Source organism: Callorhinchus milii, unplaced genomic scaffold (genome assembly GCF_018977255.1).
Source record: "Callorhinchus milii isolate IMCB2004 unplaced genomic scaffold, IMCB_Cmil_1.0 Scaffold2, whole genome shotgun sequence".
NCBI lineage: Eukaryota > Metazoa > Chordata > Chondrichthyes > Chimaeriformes > Callorhinchidae > Callorhinchus > Callorhinchus milii.
This window is the reverse complement of record NW_024704743.1, coordinates 100,847,414-100,868,601: the sequence shown is the minus strand read 5'-3', so window position 1 is coordinate 100,868,601 and position 21,188 is coordinate 100,847,414. Positions and strand designations below refer to the sequence as shown.

Sequence of the window (21,188 nt, the reverse complement as noted above, 5' to 3'; positions counted from 1 at the left end):
TCTCCCCCTCCCTCTCTCCCCTCCTACCCTCCCTCTCCTCCCCCTTCCCTCTCTCCCACCCCCTCCCTTTCTCCCCCTCTTCCCTCCCTCTCCTCCCCCTTCCCTCTCTCCCATCCCCTCCCTCTCTCGCCCCCCCTCTCTTCCTTCCCTCTCTCCCACCCCCTCCCTCTCTCACCCCCCTCTCTCACCCTTCCCTCTCTCCCTTCCCTCTCCCCCCTCCCTCCCTCCCTCCCTCCCTCTCTCCTCTCCTCCTCCCCCCCTCTCCCCCCTCCCTCTCCCCCCTCCCCTCCTACATTACCAGTGTAACACTGTGTACAGCTACAATCTGTTACAGATTAGACTGTGTGCAGTTCTGAGTTGCCTTCAGCCCCTCAATTCCCATCGCTCTCGTTTGTCCCCCCACCCCCATCTGGTTGTGGGTTTGGCTCAGTGTGGGCAGCAGCACTGCTCCTCCCTCCCTCCCTCCCTCCTTCCATCCCTCCCTTCTTTCCTTCTGCCATCAGTCTCTCCCCCTCCCGCAGATACAGTGTAACACTGCGCACAGACAAAGAAGTCACCGTCCTTCTGCTGCCCAGGAAGCGGTGGTGCATGTGGGAGAGCCGCGCTGCAGCAGCCGGAGAGAGGGAGGAGGGAGGGAGGGAGGAGGAGAGCAGAGGGTGTCTGTGTGCGGGTGGGAGCCCGGGCCGGGCGGGGGGCTGGGGGGCTGGGCTGGGGGTGGGGGGATTGAGGGCTGGGGGGCTGAGTTGGGGGGGCTGAGGGCTGGGGGGCTGAGTTGGGGGCTGAGGGCTGGGGGGCTGAGTTGGGGGGCTGAGGGCTGGGGGGCTCAGTTGGGGGATGGGCTGAGGGGCTGGGTTGAGGGCTGGGTTGAGGGCTGGGGGGCTGAGTTGGGGGATTGAGGGCTGGGGGGCTGGGTTGGGGGATTGAGGGCTGGGGGGCTGAGTTGGGGGCTGATTGGGGGGGCTGGGGCTGGGGGGACTGGGTTGAGGGCTGGGGGGCTGGGTTGAGGGCTGGGGGGCTGGGCTGGGGGGCTGGGTTGAGGGTTGGGGGGCTGGGTTGGGGGCTGGGGGGCTGGGTTGGGGGGCTCTGGGGCTGGGCTGAGGGGCTCTGGGGCTGGAGGGCTGGAGTTGGGCGCAGTGATTTGGCAGAGTGCAGCTCCTTTAATGCGTTGGAGGGGTTTGGCTGTTGGGGTGTTGCTGTGGGTGACTCGTGGCCACGCTGTCTGTCAGTCTGTCTGCAAACTGCCTGAATCCTCCTCCTCCTCCTCCTCTGCTGCTGCTGAACAGCCACCAAACCAACCCTCCCGGCTCCAGCTCCAGCTCCGGCTGCACTGACACAAGGTACGGATGACATTCCCAACCTTTGCAAATGCATTTCTCAGATGGAAAGCCCAGGATACAGGGCTTATAATGTACAGCATTATTTGTTTTTGCACATTGCAATTTTATTTTGGTTTGGGCGCCATATTCAACTTCAGCTTCTCCCCCCACCCCCCCCCACCCTCCCCTTGTCAATGTGTCTTATTTTAGCGGTGGGGGGGGGGGGGGAGGAGGACACATGAGAGGCTGAGATCTACAGTAAGGATTGCATTATCTGCTGAGGATGCAGACCAGCCTGTGATCCCTGCTGCAGCTCAGAGATCCTCCACAGCGTCTCTCTCTCTGCTCCAGTCTGAATGCTGCAAAAAACTACTGGTGCAATTTTTATTCGCCTGTATCATAACACGTGCGTTGCTTTTTTTTTGATGGAGAAAATACGCCTTTCCCTTTTATTTCAAGAAAAATGTAAATGCCAAGAGATCGCATTGCATAAATGCTTCCTGAGGCGTTTTTATGATGTATGTATATGTGTGTGTGTGTGTGTATATATAGCTATGCACACACTCCAGAGACATGTTATTGTAGGGCAAACTGAGCTCGTTTGCATGTTGTATGTTTGCAAACTGTGCAGTCAATGAGGGGAACGATGCTGTCGTGGGAATAAACGCAAAGACTGTTTAGACGAAAAAAGAATTCATTTGCAACTCGATACATGATCGCAGAAGAAATGTCACCGTTGGGTTCAGGGGACATTTATTTGTATTTGTATTTGTATTATTTATAAACGTTCGAAGACATTTATTTGCCTGGGCGCTTTTTTTTTTAAAAAAAACCTAGTTCCCAGCTGTTTCGTGTCATGTCTTGCAAAGGATTGCTTTGCTTGGTGGTGTGTTGGGCTGAGGTTTTGCTGGTGTTATTTCACGGGAGGGAGGGAGGGAGGGAGGGAGGGAGGGAGATCCTGGCGTGATTTATCTGTCTGGTCTGGTCAGTGTGTGCAGAGTTGCAGCTTTGCTCGTCTCTCACTGGCAGTAGTTCTGCAATGCGGTGGGTGGTGGTGGTGGTGGTGGGTGTGGTGTGGGCTCAATGGCAGTTGTTGGACCTCTGCAGTGACGGCACTCTCTGGACTGCTGCACCCTTCAATGAGAAGTGCTGCCCACCACTCACTTTCTCACCGCATTAGACAGGGAGAGACTGGCTGTGCTGTGCTGCTGTGCTGCTGTGTGTGTGTGTGTTTTAATCTCTCAGTGCTATGCTCGTGGCAACATATGGTAGCCATCAGCTAAACCATCTTGGGAAACTTGAATGGCGCTAAGTGACTTAGCGTTTCGCCCACAAAACACACAGTCCGTTCACTTTACAGTATATTCCGTGAAGCGCTTTGAGACGCCTCGAAGACGCGATGAGCCGCGACATCAAATGTAAGGATTATTATTTTTATTAACAAAAAAACAGTTCACTTGTATAAAAGTATGCCGAGTTTGCAGGGCATCATCTCAGAACGGACGTTTGCACGTCTTCAAACTCAAATTATTGTTGTACTTTTTNCCCTCTAATTTAAAAGCAAGATTCTCCAAAATGTGGGTTGCTGATGCATTCAGCATTTATTACATTCTGTATTCTCTTCTGTTCAGATGTAGCTGACTGACCAGCTGCTCTGTTAACATGTAACTAACTGGCTGCATCCTGCTTTTCTCTTTCAACTGCAGCATTGCTTTGAGCAATCCCCCAGACACCCCTAAACCTTGGTGAAAGCTGAATCTTCATCACTCTGCATCAGATCCTCCATGGTTAAGAGCCATTAACGTCAATTTTTAGCCAGGAAAAATAATAATTTTAATCAGGATAAAAACACTCCAGGTATTTATTGGTGAAAATTAGTAAAAGCCGACTCATAATCCTCATCCATGGCGTCTTCACCTTATTACTGTAATATTTTTCAGAAAGTTAATTTTATATACAGGTTTCTGTTTTTCTCTGGACAGCTTCCTCCACTTTCCTCAAAATTTTAAACTAAATGACTTGAATTTTTTAAATACCATAATCATTCAATTTGCACCTCTACTTAAATAACGTGAGATTATGGAGGCAAAAGCATTACAGTGGATGCCAAGTGTATTCATTCATTTCCCAAATAATGTTCATAATTCTATATCCATTTCATTTTTTGAAACATAATGGACATGCAGAATTAATGTAACATTCTGAAAGTGTAGGTATCTCCTGTGGAATGTAAGGCCGAACTCATTGGTTTGAAGGTTATGAATTTTTCTCAAAATGCATTTCATTGCTAAAGGCCTGACCTTGATTTTTCACTTCAATTACTGATTTATCAGCAGCTGCAGTGTCAGCCCATTGAGTATCCATTCAGGGCAAGCTCTCGAAACTTTTCTGTCTTCAACAAGTAATGGAATTTATTATGCCCTCCTGGAATGGAGAAGAACCAAAGCGTTGAAATGTTGTTGTTTTCCACCAGAAGCTGTGTTTCTAACAAGATATCTTGGTGGATCCATGCCCAACCTAATGAAAAATATTTTGAACCTGAAGTGCTTTATATTGAGGCAGTTGCTGCCTATTATCCACTATATGGAGAGTCAATATTCTTTCGGTATACAAGTTGTTCATCACGCATATATTTTTACAAAAAAGGAAGTTTGACAATACTATGTATTGAATTGATGCAATTTACCAACAAACTCTCTCCACCCTCTTTAAGATACATGACTTAAACCCAACCCATCAATTTAGCTGTGAATATTTTTTTCATGTTTTACCACACTAACTTAATGTTACAAATTTTTCATTTAATCATTTTTTCTGAAATTGTGTTTCAAAATACTGCATTGGAGATGTGTATTAAATTATTTAGTACGTCTAGCCAAATGCAGCTACATCTACAATGTTAAAGTGATATGGAAAGAATGATGTTGTGATCCAAAAACATGTACAAATGCACTTGTTTAGTACTGCAAAGTACATTTGGTGCAGAAGCTTTATATTCCTTTATCATAGTGAATTTGAGATCTTATAATTGTAAGAAGCAGTGAGATGGGAATTGGAGATAACTACCTTCCCTGGTTAAGGCAAACAATGCTGTATGTGTGCTTCTGCCCCAAAGCAGTCATTTTGTTTCACAGTTTAAAATCATTCTTTGATGCACGTAGAGATGCAAACTATCAGATGAAGGTGAATTTTGGAGTTTGTATGCTTACATTAGACTGAGTTGAATTGTTTTTCTTTAACGGTGGTAATAAACTGATATTTCAAATTGAGAAATCTTTATTTTTTGCGTAAAATTGGGGTGATTAATTTTAAATGTGCATGAATTTGTAATAGCGTAACCCTTGCACCTATACAAGGACACAAGCTTTGTACTGTATTTCATTTTCATGGTTCTGGCTTGCTTTTTTTTAAACTCAAGTCATTTTTTATTTTCGTCTTTTTGGCTGCAGCTGCTCAGTTTCCATCATCAGTACAGTACTGGGTGCCACGCCCTCTCAGAGCATCCCGTCGATTTGCAGATAGATTTTATGCCTTTGTGACACATCTACGTTCAGCAGATTAAAGTGTTCCACTTTTAATGATTGGCTACGTGCTCAGATCAAGGTGTCTCATTGTGTAAAAAGGATGCATCTCTGAACATTAGAATTGTCGAAGTAATGTTCGAATTCTCTTGTTACATTTTGCCATTGAAAGCCCACTCTCTCTTCCCTCCCCCCTCCCACCAACAAAAATTTATGTGGATTAATAATGGATGTGGTGGGTGGGGGGCCGGGGGGGCGTGGTTCCTTGCAGCAAACGTGCCAGATGTATCACTTAGAATAAAATTAATTTGCCTTTTAATATTGCTGGAAGACCACAATTAAAATTCCTCCTCTGGCTTCCCAGAGGAATAGTGACTCAGTAGCTTTAGCTGGGTTGCCAGGGTAGAGAGTAAAAAGTGTGTCCACAAAGGGTTTCCTTCCTGCACTGCTCAGCAGTAGGTCTCCTGGTAGGTTGACTAAGGAGCAACAACTTGCATTTATATTGCGGGCATCACATGGAATAGCGTCCCGGAGCGCTTCATCATGTTAGTTTTTGGAGATGTCCATCAGGTTATAAACCATAAGTTTATTCTCTCCTGGGGAGATTGCCAGATCAACACTGTGTGGTATACTGTCCATACCAGTGACAGGAATGGAACAAAGAAGGGAGTGGGTAAAATAGATACTGCACTAAAAAAATTAAATACGCAAGACTGATTCTATTGGTAATTGTAGAGATAATAACACCTTGGCCATTAATAAACTGTTTTGTGCACTTGTATTTGATTCCTTTGAACAGGCGATGGTGACCAGTGTATGAAAAGTTAAAACTTTAAACCAAATAAATGCTTACAATTAAATGGAATGGCATCTATGTAAAATGCATTCCAGCTCCTTACTTTGAGAAGTTAAACAGTAATAATTAGAGTCTACAGTATAAGAATTAAGATGGAAAATACTGTCTGTTATTGATAAACTTGTCAAAATCTGTTTTGACGACTGTTATATGTCACACGTTTCACAAATTCAGTATAAACTTCAGTAAAACTGTACAGTTATATTGATGGAGGAGTAGTGCAATAATCCCTCAATAGATCATTTATTTAATCAACTGACTAAGATGAAATGCCATTATTTTATGAAGAGCTCCCAAGGTATACATCTAGAAAGAATATAGATGTGACACAGCACATTCTGCTCTTAAGTAAGTGGTAAGTGTTTGTCTGAGTCAGTTGGTAGAACTCTGGGTTTGCCTCTGGTTTAGAGGGTTGGAGGTTGAAGTCCTGGGTTGGAACTCGCAGTCCAGGCTGACACTCCAGGTCAGTGTAGTGGGAGCACTGCATTGTAAGAGGTGCCGCCCTTCTGATGAGGATGTTAACCGATCTTCGAGTTCAAGTGGATGTTAAACAACCCATGACACTATTCAAAAGAGAAGGGCATTTGTCTTGGTATCCTGTCCAACAATCCTGTAACTAAATTGGCCACTCCTCTCCTAGCTGTTTGTGGGAAGTTGCTTTGTGTCAATTAGCTGCTATGTTGATCTGTAGCCACTATACTTAACAGAAAAATTCTGAAGCATTTTGAGGTGTTACAACTTGATAAGGGGCTACGTCAAATTGAAGGATTTTTTAGGGAGTATGACTCCTTGGACAATGATTTTCTCATCTTGGCAGTGGTGTCAGGGGGAAGCATCCAGCATCTAGGCCAAATGTTTCTCTACAGAGAGATGGGATAAAACTGCAGGCAGATTTTACTCGCACATATCTAGAAGTTTGATAATATACTACCTTCCTGTCAGTAGAAGGGACCGAAAGAGGGAGGGAGAAATTCTCTAAAGGAAAGACAAATTAAGCTAGTAACTTCAGTAAGGTCATGAATCACTACTATGCACAAAGATGACCTAATTCATTATTTCCTACAGTTTGAAGGTGCCTGAAAGTGAAATGATCAGGGGTATGTCTGTCTAATAGAGAGGGTACATTTGGCATTTATTTAAATATATGACAAGGTAAAGGGAGGTAATGTGCATAATTATTGCACAATTGCTGGCTACTTCAGCCAGGATAACTGCCGCTGAAATGAAGAATGTGTTCTTGGGTGGGCAAATGAGCAATGAATCTTTTAAGGATGTAATTTGGCTTAAGAGTATCCAAACCAGACTGAGAATTCCTCATATGCATTGCCATCTTCACATGAAAACTTCCCTGTGTCTGAAATGCAATGCGCACTCTCTCCCTGGAGGGATACACCTTACTTACCTAATTTGGAGAGTACAAGTGCACAAGAACCAAAGCTTGGGAATCCTCAAGTGTGTATTGGGAACTGCTGGAGTTTAAGCAGTTAAAACCGCGTAGCTTGTCTTTGAGAGCATAGTCTGGCAAACTTTCCGCTACTTGCCCAGAAAGGACCACCCTACCTGTTTGGGTTAATGATAGCTGTGTGAAAAGAATCCTGCGCCAAGTGACAGGTCTGCCCCTCCCTGGACTTGCTGATGAGCCAGGCTGGTGGGTCTGTCATTAGCAGTGTTGTGCTCTGCTCCAAGGAGACCTTGTAAACCACCCCCGAGGATTGGAACTAGTTGGTCATGTGGTCGTAAGTTATTTATATGATTCAGAAATTCCAGTCTACTGGTCCTTTTTGTTGTAGATTTGTAGGAGATTGGGAGAAGGGATGGTATGATGCATTGAGTCATTATTAACAGTGGGTGAACCTATTATAAATAAATAATGGAATCAGTGCTTTCTTTTCGTTTAGCGGTAGTCTGCAGCAGCTATTTTGGGTGTGACGGTGTATTTGTTTTCCTGTGTGCGTTTCATATTTTCTGACTTTTTCTTGCAGTTGAATATTGGCGATCCATTTTCGTTGTAAAACCAAGGAGCTTGTAAGTCCTCTGCTCTTTGTATTTTGATGTACAATGGGTAGCCTACCGGTAAATTTGAAATGGATAACATTACTGATTATGAGAACTCTGCTGGGGGAGGAGGGTTCATTAAGATCTAATATAAGTCCTTCAGATGTGGTATACTTTTGGAAGTAATGTACCGGCAAAGCACCAAGGCCTCAGCTGTGATTCTAAATGTTAAATATTGCAGTGTGCAAGATCGTTTAAAAGAGGAGTATGAGTTTTGATGTGGGAAAAATAAACTGTGCTACTATAAATCAAAATAATAGAGAATCATTAGAATTGACTCCAGCGTAGATTAAGCCTGAGCGAACCAGTGCATCCTTGCTTTTAGTTAGAGTGAGGCTCCTGTGGGTTCAGAGGAGGGTGTAATATGTAGCAGCAGTCCCCATTAGTGTGTGTGTGTGACAGCTGGAACTTAAAATTATGGGCTGTCTGGCTTGTCGGGGATTATGAGATGCCGTATGTCCACAAGGGAGAGGATAACTGACAGCTGTTGGCCCGAAAGCAACATGGAGCACAACCAGGGCAACATAACGCCTGAAGAAGGAAAACCTTATTTTTATTTTTAGACGTTACTTACATGGCACCTTATATTTGCATTTGATTAACATTTTAGAAGTATTAATTGTTCTAAATACACAATGAATTTATTTAATCAAAATAATTGTGGTTGATGCAGTTGTTATTTAAATTTATGCTTTACATTGTAATATCAAGAGAGGCACGGATACAAGGGCAAAAAAAAGACTGGACAGAAAAAAACTTTAATTAATTTAAGGATGACATTCTTTGCCTTTTCATCTCTGTGGTAGTTACTATTTTTATGGTATTTATTATTTATGTATATCTATATAATTTCAATAAATGTAAATGCAATGCAAAATGTCAGAAAGGTTGAAGTGGATTGATTCTGATATGAGCAGAAGCCTTGCTTGCTGTTGCTTAGCATCAAAATCAATCAACTTTAACCTTTCTGACATTTTGTGTTGTATTTATTTTCTGGAACCTCTTTGGTACACACCTCCTTTTTTTTCGTGACTTTTAACTTTTCTTTATCTATTTTTTAAATTTAATATGTCCCAATTATTTGTCCAGCTTTTCTCCTCACTGACCCAGTGAGTGTCGGCAAGACGCTTCATTGTAGAGAGCGTTACAGCCGAGCTTGACCTTTCCTCACTCACCTGCCATCCATGCTCACAACCAATAGAGCTGGCTGAGGAGAAACTTTGCTTTTTAACTGTTACTGCTAGTGTCACTCAAGGGAAATAATTAATGCCACAAAGATGGAATGGCAAAGATGACTATCTTTAAATTAATAAATGTGGCCTTTCTGTCTCTGTTCCTTGTATCATCTGTCCTTGTATGTGTCTCTGCCTCTCATTGGGACACTGCTGTGCGCAATTGGCTGCTGCGTTTCGCCCACAAAATATACAGTCAATTCACTTTGCAGTATAACCTGTGAAGCGTTTTGAGACGTTGTGAAGACGTGATAAAGCACTATTTCAAAAGCACGGATTATTATTATAGTGCTCTGGTCTCCAGCTGGGAGAGGAGTGAAATGATTTCTTCCCTTCCTCCCACTGCCAAACATTGGATGGTGGCATGAGGTTTCGAGCCATCAATTCCCTCATACAGCGGTTTGAGATGCCTCCATAGGGTTGGAGGAGAGAGTAGGAGAAGAAAGAACTAGGTAAAAGTTGAAGAACTTCCCATTCTCTAAGGATGAAGTAGGGAAAATCAAATGACAGTCATTGAATCGACAGAGGCTGCACTTGTCCTTGCTCATCTGTTTCCAAAGTGCTGTTGGGAGGGGTTAGGTGAATTGGTTGCTTAACCTCTCTCCTCTTGGCTGCTGAACCCTGTGATGTCAGAGGATGGAAAGACATAATTTTGTTTAAAAACGATTATGTGCTGATTTTTTTTCAAATAAAGGAAATGGAAATTTACAGAATTACAGGAAATCTATGCATAGGCAGTGTCCAGATTTGCGAGGTTTAACTCCAAACTTCACCTAATGTAAATAACCATGTGTGTTTTTGAAGATTATTTTCAAATAATTTATTTATTGCCATATTTGCAGCTATATTGTGTTCGGAGCTTCTAATGACAGAACAACTATAGTTTGTTCCTACTATTGACCACTTTATCTAACTGACCCAATCTTCTGTAATAAAAACAGAAGTTGCTGGAAACACGCAGCAAGTCAAACAGCATATATGGGAAGAGGAAAGTGAGTTAACATTTCAGGTCAATGACCTTTCGTCAGACCCAATCTTCTGTTAGACAAACAGAAATAGTAGACTTTCCATCGGTCAACAAAGAATTAAAGGCACCAAGGTGTTGCCCTAAATTCCTTGGCATATAGACACTTGCACAAAATAAGGTAATAAATAGCCTTTCTAATTCTCAGTGGTGCACCTTGCTATTTCTGCTGGTAAGTACAGGTACGCCTGAGGGCAGTTATTGCTGAACTAGATTTGTGCTTAAGCTCTCCCAAGGGAAAAGTCTAAAAACATAGGCTTACAATGAATAGGTTTGAATGTTGGTCACAAGGCTTAGGATTGTGCTAACATAGGACTCCTATGCTCAGGAGCAGCGACTTTTAACTCAAAATGATATTGTAATGAGCAGAGAAATGAATGCAGATTTGCTTTCCCAAGTGATAGAAAGAAATGCGTTTTCACTGTCTGCCAATTGTACAGGAGACTGTTCAGATATGTAAAGGATTGGGTTAAACATTTCACATGCTTACATGTATTTAACAGCCAGAAACTCTGTATGAAGGACGTGCCTGAACAAAATATGCAGAATTAGTCCAGTCGCCAAACTCTTTTACTTGACGTGCTGTCCGATAAGGAAAATCTTCAGTTCGGATGTTTTGTTATTGGATCTCTAAGTAAATTTGCAGAGTTGCTAAAAGGTTCATTGGGTGTTACCTCATGTGGAGACATTTAGATGGAATTCTTTCCTTGCTTGTAAGATAGAAGGTGAGCGTTGATTCGCAACCAGTTCAGCAATGCATGAGATGGGTTTAATGACTGCAGTTGAGTTAGTAATGGTTTAGAAACGCTTTAGTGGTGCTCCTACATTAAAGAAAGCTGAAGTGACAGCTTGCAACTGTAAATGTGTGTACCATTTGTTTTCTTTAGTGATCATCCATTTCAGCAAAGTAGGAACATGCCAGCCTTTTTAATTTGTTAATGATAGTACAATAAGAGTTTACTAGGGTTTATTCCACCATGGTTGTAGCTATGGGTGCTGCAGTTCACTCAACTATGTTATTCAGCTTTTAATAAAATTGCTCTCTCTCCATTATTACAGGACAGTACTTAATTTCCCTTCCTTTGTCCTCCTGAAGCATTTAACACTTAATAGTCAGAGAATTACTTCGTCATTGGCTGTAGTTTGTGGCTAAACTTACATAAGACCACAAGAGATAGGCAGCGTGAATGTCCTTGCACATTGCTGTCATGGTGTAGGTGGATCATTGTGATAGGCAGTGACCGCACAAATATGGATCACAAAATGAATAAAAATAAAAATATCCATTAAATTTAATAGTGTATCTTTAAATACTAAAAGTATATTTGCCACGATTACAAGGATAACCTAATTTTGAGGTTCAGATGACTGATATGGACTAATCAGTTTTATGGTGTTCTCTTCATCTTGTGATTAGATTACTGTCTTGTAAACACTCACAGATATCCATTCTTATCTCTACAATGACTCCTTACTCAAATAAGGTCATAAATTGTGTTCTGCAACCAATGGGAACACCACCTATCCAAAGGTATTATGTAAGGCTCACCTCTGCAAGTGATTGCCCATGAAAGCATGAATCATCAATGACACCAGCTTAAAGAAACTTGCTGACCAAGATCCCCAAATGATTTCCATTGATTGAGAATACTGTGCAATGATCAGATTTTAAATGCAGCTGTAAAATGTCTAAATTCTGTAGCTGGCATTCAGAAGACATTTGGGAGGACATTCTTGTGTGTCTCAGGCCTACTCACAAAAACTACTGGGATGGGAGGAAAAATGGAAAGCAGCTGTTTGATACCCCTGAGCTACTCATCCATGTTCCCTTTCAATTCAGTTCATGAATAGCACAACCTTGAACTCCTAAGCTTAAAAGTTTGAATCTAGAACAGAAAATGAAATAAATGGAGCCCAGATAGAAATTGTATAGAAGCATTATTGAAACAGGAGTAACAAATGAGAAATACATGCAGATAACACCAATGACTTGCATTTATATAGTACCCTTCTGCCAGCTGCCATTTTGCCATTTTATAAAAGGCCTTTCTAATAATAATAATAATTCTTGCATTTGATATAACGCCTTATCACGTCGTTGAGACATCTCAAAGCGCTTCACAGAATATACTATACAGTGGATTGACTATGTATTTTGTGGGAAAAACTAGGTGAAAGGGACTTGAGATTTGGACAGAACAGAATTGTCTCAAAAGTTTGAATGGGGAATAGAGCATATTGCAAGACTTTCTAATGTCCGAAAGAAAATGGGTGTTTGCCTGCAAAACAAATCATCAAGCCTGTTCAGTGCTCTTCTTTCAACTTAAAAATATAATATGACTTCTGACATTTGTGGGGGGTTATTGTTGAAGCTTATGAGGTATAGTACCTTATATACATATAGTACATATTTTTCTGTGTTAGTTTGTAAATTTATTTATAGAGACCAGTCCAGTGTCTGATGTGTTAGCATGTAAATACAACAACAACATTACATTTGTATAGCGCCTTTCACGTCGGGAGGACGTCCCAAGGCAATGGACAGACAGAGTTTTGGACCCGAGCTGGGTGTCGGGGAGGGTGGAAGCAGGGAGATTGAAAGTATGATTTAAGAGGAGGGTCTTGAAAGAGGCAAGAGAGGGGGCGAGGCGGAGGGACTGCAGGATGGAGTTCCAGAGGGTGGAGGCAAAGTGGCAGAAAGCCCGCCCGCCAATAGTGGGGCAAGCGAGGCGGGTAACGTAAAGCAGGCCGGAGCCCGCTGAGCGGAGGGAGGAGGCAGGATGGTAGGGGTTTAGGAGGTTGAGGACTACGGGGGAGCAAGACCGTGGAGGGCTTTGACGGTGAGGACCAGGATCTTGAACTGTGTCCTCTGTGTGATGGGAAGCCAGTGGAGTTGGGCGAAGATGGTGGTGATAGGACCACAAAGCCTGGTGCGGGAGATGACGTGGGCTGTAGAGTTCTGGATGATCTGCAACCTATGGAGGGAGGAATTGGAGAGGCCAACAAGCAATGAGTTTGCATAGTCGAGCCTTAATGTAATGAAAGCATGTATGAGGGTTTCGGCAGCCTGCGTGTGAGACAGTGGCGGAGGCGGGCAATGTGCATAAATTACTTAGCGGTGCATTTCTCTAGAAGCTCATAAATGGACAATGTTTTCTAATTATAATTCGAGCTATAAAATGTTTTGTCTAAGTACTGGACATATATTTATATAGTTCTAATTAGATACTTCAGCAAATAATGTCAGTCTTTTTGGATAACTTGGAACACCTGACATGATTGCTCCCAAATGTTTTAGCTTTTTTTTTTGAATGTTACAGTATTGTGCTCGCCTTCGTTACTTCTTAGAATACCGTTTGAATGTGGCTGGTGTGCAATCTGAAGTATTTGAAAACCTAATATTCGTTCTCCTGACGTGAAAGGCGCTATACTTATGTAATCTTGTTGTTGTTGTTGTTGACTTTTTTAAAAAAAGTAATTCTTTTTGGTAGACTGGAAGATGAAAGTTCAGAAACCGGTTCTTCACACAAAGATTTATGACAGTATGCTTTGCACTACCCAGAAAGCTGGAGATGTAGAATCATTTGGTATGTTCTTTATAAGAGACAGGCATTAAGATGCAAGAATATTAATGGATACAGTGAAAAGGCAGGGAAATGGAATTAAAATATCAGCCAATGATGCCATAAAATGGTGGAACAAGCACGATAAGCCGAATGGGTTACATTTTGTTCTTATGTTTCTGTGGCTTTTCTGTACATCGATCAAATGCGGTTAATCCAAGTTAAAACTCCACTTCTGCAGTCTTTGTAGATAGTAGAAAGCTTTCAATTTTTCATATTATTTATTTAATGCTTATGCCACTTTTTATTCCCAAAAGTTACATTTATCTTCTCGGTCCTCAATAGAAGTTTGTTTTAACAAACCATGTGTGGATTTTAAAAAAATAATAATATTCTGTGCATTTGATATCGTGCCTGATCAAGTTGTCTAAAAGTCTCAAAGCACTTCACAAGAATTTTGTAAAATGTGGTGCCTGCAGCGTACTTATTTGTAGGTGTAACATATGCAAGACAGCATATTTCTCTCGTCAAAACTCTGCAGGCTTATGTTAGAATGTGCAGATCATTTTCCTGTAATTGGGCATCCCTGTCAGAAGCCTATTGTAATGGCACTCCTTTGAGACCACACTTTACATTTACTCTTTGGTATCAACCTATCCTTTGTGTATGATTTCTTCCCCCATCCCATTCTAAATGAAAAGGGCTGGTTAAAGTAGAATCAGACCTTTAAGATTAAGGGAATGCGAATTCATATAACTTACACTCCTGCTTGCTGCAAACCAACTTGTGCCTGCATACATTCTGAATTTGAACTTTGCCTTTGATTTTTTTTAAAGCAAAATTCTGTGCATATTTGGCTTTTAATGTTTTATTGAACGGTCTGTATGTAATAAGATTTATAAAGCATACCTGCAAGCCTTCACCACACAGTGCACAATACACAATACTGGTTCATTAAACAGACTTCTGAAATGGTCATTAGGTCCGTTCCAATTAGCAGTGATTCATGGTGATTGTCAGATGTTTTTTTTATGCCCCTTGATACTGAATTTAAGGGTGGAGAAACAGATGTGTTCTGATATTTGCAATGAATAGTTTTGATTGCTTGTTGGGTTCAGGCTGTCTATAAAAGTAACGTGAAGCTTTGCAGACACCCAGAGGGTAATTAATTGCCAAGTGTTGACTGGCCCAGAGCCTGGTATGCCAAGCTTCGCACGTGGTGCCTCGACATGGTGTAAATGGTGCCTCTGAAATGCTTTTGTCCGATATTTCGAAAGCGACTTAACAAGCCTCAAAATGGAATCATTCTGGTCTTTTATTATTCATCACCAGAATTCACTCCAGGGAAGCTGTTGTTTCCTAAAGTGAATGGCTTCTTGTTAAAACCCATCCTTAATTTCCAGCATCGTAAAGACTACTAATCCGTTTAGTAATCTTGTAAAACAGATTAAGTGAGGGGACACTCAGTACGCATGGTTTCATTGTGATGTTTTTCAGCAGCTGGTCATTGTTGGGTAACACGTCTATTTTCTACACGTATGTTTTTGTATGAGTCTATATCTTGATTATTTTTTATTCACAGTGGTATTCAGATAGCACTCTACAGTAAATCTACCTATAGCTATGATGTAAAGTGATGTGTACCTGGGTGTGTGGCTTTATCAAGTGACCAAGTGATGGGAAGGTTTTGCTATGATTTATTTCACTGGCTTGACTGAAAACAACCAGTCTTATAGTTCAAAGCCCACAAGGTCAAATCTGACATGGTAAAAATGACATTAAAATGGCCAATTAAAATGATATGATAATGATAAGAAAACTTGTACTTAAGTGTACTCTTGCCGCTTTCTTTTCGTGTTTGTTGTAAAAGGTTTATTATTGTTCCCCAGAGAGCTAAGTGGATAAATACACTGTGTGGAATTGAGCCTCCAAGGTGTGCGTCTCAGATTCCTTACCTGGTCTGTGCTGAGCTAACCATTACTTCTTGCAGCAGTGGTGGGATGCAATAAATGACCTCAGGTTGACCTGAAACAGAAATGTGGGAGAATACCACTGTGGTCCTACTCTTTATTACTTTCCATTGTGTCAATCATATGTATCTGACCTGTAAACCTGTGTGTGTGACTTGTGAGTAATTCATCCATCATAAGCTAGTGGCCTGATGTGAAGCCATCACAGCAGATTGTTATGCTGATGTGACATTATCAACAATCTACTCCTCAGTGGACAGTTAGTATTGGACATTTCAGACCAGAAATTCCACTTCGTCTTTGCAGACTGTTCTGTCTTAAAATTTAAGATTGTACAGAAGTAACTAAAAGTCTTCAATTCAGTCGTAATTTGGAAGTCAATTTTCCATATTTCTTTTGGTTTCCAAATTAAAATTGAATTGAAGGATTTTGCATGATTCCATGTTAAGACAATAATAATAATAATAATCCTTACATTTGATATATCACATCTTTGAGACGTCTCAAAGAGCTTCCCAGAATATACTGTAAAGTGAATTGATTGTATATTTTGTGGGCGAAACTCCAATTGCGCACAGCAGTGTTCCACAAACAGTCGTGGATTGAAGTGACCGATTTTTTTTTGAAGGAATTATTACCCCTGAAAAAGTGATCTCCCAATCGACTAACAACCGCGTTCCTAGTTACTGCTAGGTAAGCAGAGGCGTGTGGAGTAAGGAAACTTGCCAACATTTCGCCCTGCTGGGAATTGAACCTATGTCTCTCGCTTGCAAGGCGAGTGCTGTAACCACTGAGCTACAGGACTCCACAATGACAAAGTGGTTTTACAGACCTAGACAAGGTGGAATTTCGAGTATTGGATCAGTTATATTAATATCAGCCAGACGGGACCTCAGTTTAGCATCTCACCTGAATAATGCCAACTCCAAAAATGCAGCACACCTAAGCACTGCATTGAAGTATCTCCTAGACTGCGTTCAAAGTCCTGACATAGGGCTTGAACCATCAAATTTCTGACTCGGAGACAAGAGTGCTAAATCTCAGCCAGTTTGACAGACCAGCCATTGAGGACAGGGATTTTGCCTACTCGGGTACTCTTAACTCTGCAAGACAAAGTCCCAATGGCTGGGTGGTCTGAGCTGGACAAGCAGTGTTCGGAATGGCAAGCTGTGTAATTTTAAATGTATAAACTGCAGAAGCACCCCAGTGGTCTTGTCAACCTGCACTTATTATTCTCAGGAATTAGTAAGCAGGGTACTAATTTCCTTTTGGGTGAGAGAGTGCTCATTCCATTCCAGACAGACGGAAATTCTATGCATAGATGATATGTATATGTGGAACTCTGTCTGGTTTTCCATGCTCTTAAATGTGATGATGGGTTTCTGCTCGAGTCAGACACCTGGATGATCAAATAAATAACATTGAGTTCACAATGAAGCTGCCCTTTCTCATGGTTTGTTTAGAAATAGAAAAATGAACAGCAAGGTGGATGCAAAAAGATACTACAATTACCTGTGGCGTCCTGTAGCTCTGTGGTTAGAGCACTTGCTTTGCAAGTGAGAGACCTGAGTTTAATTCCAGGCAGGGCAAAACCTTGGGCAAGTTTCCTTACTCCACACGCCTAATAATAATCCCTCCAAAAACCCAAAACAATAATAAATTGGTCATTTTCAATCTACGACTGTTTGTGGGACATTGCTGTGCGCAATTGGCTGCCGTGTTCGCCCACAAATATACAGTCAATTCACTTTACAGTGTGTTCTGTGAAGCGCTTTGGGACGTCCTCCCGACGTGAAAAGCGCTATATCAAATGCAAGGATTATTATTATTACGTTTGAACTTTATTTAAAAAAGGTTCTTCTGGTGAAACGTTATTTTTGTTTCATGTTACAAAAGCCATGGCTATTCGAAAGAACAGAATTGTTTTGTATACGCTATACAAATGTAATCTTGTTGTTGTTGTGTAAAGTTGAAACTGTATATTGGTTTTAAGTGCAGCCTGGCTCAGTTGGAAGCATTCTTGTTTTTGAGTGTATCCCCTAGGCTCACACGTCAGTGCACTGCTGGAGTTATCATCCTTTGGATGCGATGTTAAAACTGCGGTCCCGTTTTCCTGTTCAGGTGGTCATTAAAGTTCCCAATGGCACTATTCAGAAGAGAAAGGAATTTTCTTCCGGTGTCCTGGACAACAATACAACAATCCCTCCTCTTTTCACCCCCCCCCCTCCCCCCGCAATTGGTCATTCAATTCTTAGCAGATTGGCTGCTGCATTTGCCTGTAGATTTTACAAAAATCCTGTGAAATGCTTTGAGACATTTCAACAATGTGATAGGGTGTTACAGTATATCCTCAAATACAAGGATTCTTCTTATATATTAAAATTAAAGAATCCATGTTTGCCCTTGTGTACAATTGAATAAATTCTCGCACCTTACTCTTGAGAGTTCTCTGTTTTCGATTTGCTCTGCTGGAATTGATTCTCAAGGACAAGGTCTTAGCTGGCTCAGTATTTCTTAGCTGAAGGTTATACCTTCAGTTATATCTTCTGTTGCACTGAGTCAATTAGTTGCATCCAGTAATGCAATTTTAACTTTTAATGTTTGCTGCGATTTTTTTTATTTTGACGGTGCTTCTTTGTTCTTTTAGATTTTTACAAGTAGTTCAAATGGTTGACTAATTCTGTGTCCTGTGTTAGGGACACTGAAGTAACAGAGATTTTATTTCAAGCCGTGTATTTGACGGGTACACAAGTAAAGAAGTCTCGACTTTTAATTTTAGATGCTAACTCTTACTGATTTGGCACTGTAAATTTGTTAAGTTTGTTTTGGATGAAAGAATTTAATTTTACCTTTTCTTCAGGCCTTCGTGTAATTCAGTCAAGTCTGGATAAATATATAAATCTGATTTCAAGTGCAATATCCCAATGAACCCTTGCCATACAATTATATTATTTGACGGATGCTCTGCAGCTCATTTTAATACTGCTATCCATGAACACCAAGCTGTCTAACCAACTGGTGTGTTTCTCAAAGTGCTATAGGTGCTGTTTGTGAGAGGGATGAGTGAGAACAGGAAACGTAAGATGACAGCCTGGTTCAGTTAGTAGCACTCTCACTTTTGAGTCAGGGGGTTGTGGATTCCATTCCTAGGCTGGCACTCCAGTGCAGTGCCTGGGGTATACTACATTGTCAGAGGTGCCATCTTTCGGATAAAACAGAAACTGAGGTCCCGTCTGCCTATTCACCTGGACCCCGTGGCACTATTTGAAAACAGAAGGTGTTCTTCCGTCTGGCTAACAATCCCCCAAATAAAAAATTAGTCTACTTCATCGTTGTTTGTGGGTTATTGGTGTGCCATAAATTGACTGCTGTATTTGGTTGTTTGTGACTGTAATGTGTTTGCGTTTTCTCTTTGTCTTCAAAACCTGTTTGTTTATCATGTGTGGCACATGTAAATGCTTCAGGCTGTCATGCTGAAACTGTTCAGAAATGTGTAGCCACAATTAAGAGATTAGAAATCAAACCATGTAACATAACCATAACTGTGATCTAATGTACAGTTCTTGATCAAGCCATAGCAAACTACCTGTCAATTTGTCCTAATTCTGCAGAGTGAGACAAGGCAGTAGCTATGGACTCATTGGCTTAACATCTGTAGCAGGAAAACTACTGAGTGTATTATCTGGAATCCTATCAATGGCCATCTGAAGATCGTAGATGCTATCAGGAGCCATTATTATGGTTGTTGAAAAATAAGTCATGCTTCACCAATAGCTGGAATGCTATTTATACAAGTTGTACTGAATCCTGTAGCTCGGTGGTTAGAGCATTCGCCTTGTAAGTGAGACACCGGAGTTCATTTCCAGGCAATGCGAAACCTTGGGCAAGTTTCCTTATTTCACACGCCCAATAATAATCCCTCCAAAACAATAATAAAATTGGTCATTTTCAAACCATGACTGTTTGTGGACACTGCAGTGCGCAATTGGCTGCACGTTTCGCCCACAAATATACGGTCAATTCACTTTACAGCATATTCTGCGAAGCACTTTGAGACGTCTAGAAGATGTGAAAAAGTGCTATATCAAATGCAAGGATTATTATTATTATAGCACTTTCAGTAATGTGTCAGAGCGATTTACAGAATCAATCCTCTAAAACAGCGGAGCCTGGCAAGGATAGATAACTAAAATGGAGGGTGAGGGTTTTTCAGTGGATAGAATAAATATGTATAATATATAATCCTTGCATTTGATATAGCGCCTTATGATGTCTTCGAGGCGTCTCTTCACAGAAGCGCTTAGAACTTGTATAAAAGCACCTTATATCTGCATCCTAGATAACCCCAAACCTGCTTAATTATCTTCTCATTATTTATTATGAAATTTAGCTGACCAAGAATCCTTTATCTTGGACACACGTATTTTTAGCACCTTAGTCCATTCAACAGGAGTTACAGTACAGGGTTAAGACCATGTGAGCAAGAGGGCTGGCACTATCTACACAGTGTAACTTCTGATGTAGGAAGGCTTTGACTGGTGGTGGACATTGTATTTTGATGGATGACCTGTCATCCGTGGGCAAAGGAGCCATTCCAACTAGAGCAGATATCAAACTCTTGACTACCTGGATTTGTGGAAGGCATTGGGTCCATATCTGAGATTTAGAGGAGACTAAAGTTCATGAAATTACTGTTCAGCACCTTGGGACGTCCTCCCGACGTGCAAGGCACTATACAGATGTAATTTCGTTGTTGTAGAGATTTGCTGTCTGGAATGAAAATGGTCACAGCAAAAGGAAGTGGGAGGTGATGCTAAATGGGAAAAGTTCTGGAGTGACTGACCGTGATGTACAAGGGTATGTTGTGGAGGCTTCTGCTGCACAGCAATTTCTAAATGACGTGTAGGGGAGCACTTATAAAGCGCTTATTGCTGATGATACCAATCAATTTGGGCTGGTAAATAATACAGGAGATGAGAAATATTTGGAAAGATCTGGACCAATAAAGCATTGGGGCCAAGTCTGGCAGATAATAATAATAATCCTTGCATTTGATATAGCGCTTTTCACGTCGGGAGGACGTCCCAAAGCGCTTCACAGAACACACTGTAAAGTGAATTGACTGTATATTTGTGGACGAACGCGGCAGCCAATTGCGCACAGTAATGTCCCACAAACAGTCGTAGATTGAAAATGACCAATTTATTATTGTTTTTGGTTTTGGAGGGATTATTATTAGGCGTGTGGAGTAAGGAAACTTGCCCAAGGTTTCGCCCTGCCTGGAATTGAACTCAGGTCTCTCGCTTGCGAGAGATTTTAATGCAGATAAATACAAGGTAATCCATATTGAAACAGTAATTTGACTGTTCGTTGAGAAACGTTACTCTAACCTGGCAAAATTTACATTTGGAGAATTGGAATCTAATTTCTGGACCAAGTGATAAAGTAGGTATATGTACCCTCAATTGAGCCACAGACAGATTTCCTCTCCATCATCCAATTCCATTCTCAGTGGTGAGGTCTGAGAGGCCTAGTCCGTGCGTTGGACTTGCAGATTGCATTCTTTGGCCACCAGTAAGCCGAATTGTAAGCGAAGAACCTGGAAACAAAATTGGTATCCGGTTGACAGCCAGCCAAAGAGTGTTATCCCC

At 41.5% G+C, this 21,188-nt stretch overlaps 1 protein-coding gene across 6 annotated transcripts in view; it reads left to right on the top strand.

Annotated features, from left to right (window-relative positions):
- epb41l3a (erythrocyte membrane protein band 4.1-like 3a) overlaps positions 1–21,188 on the top strand; it is a 164,836-nt gene that overhangs the window by 50,158 nt on the left and 93,490 nt on the right. Inside the window, exon 1 of one of the 6 annotated variants that reach the window (XM_042331955.1) lies at positions 1,077–1,337. The exons of the other annotated variants lie outside the window; for them this stretch is intronic. The gene's annotated coding sequence lies outside the window, so the exon portion shown is untranslated. Of the gene's footprint in view, positions 1–1,076; positions 1,338–21,188 lie in introns of those variants that run through there. 6 annotated transcript variants of the gene reach the window in all.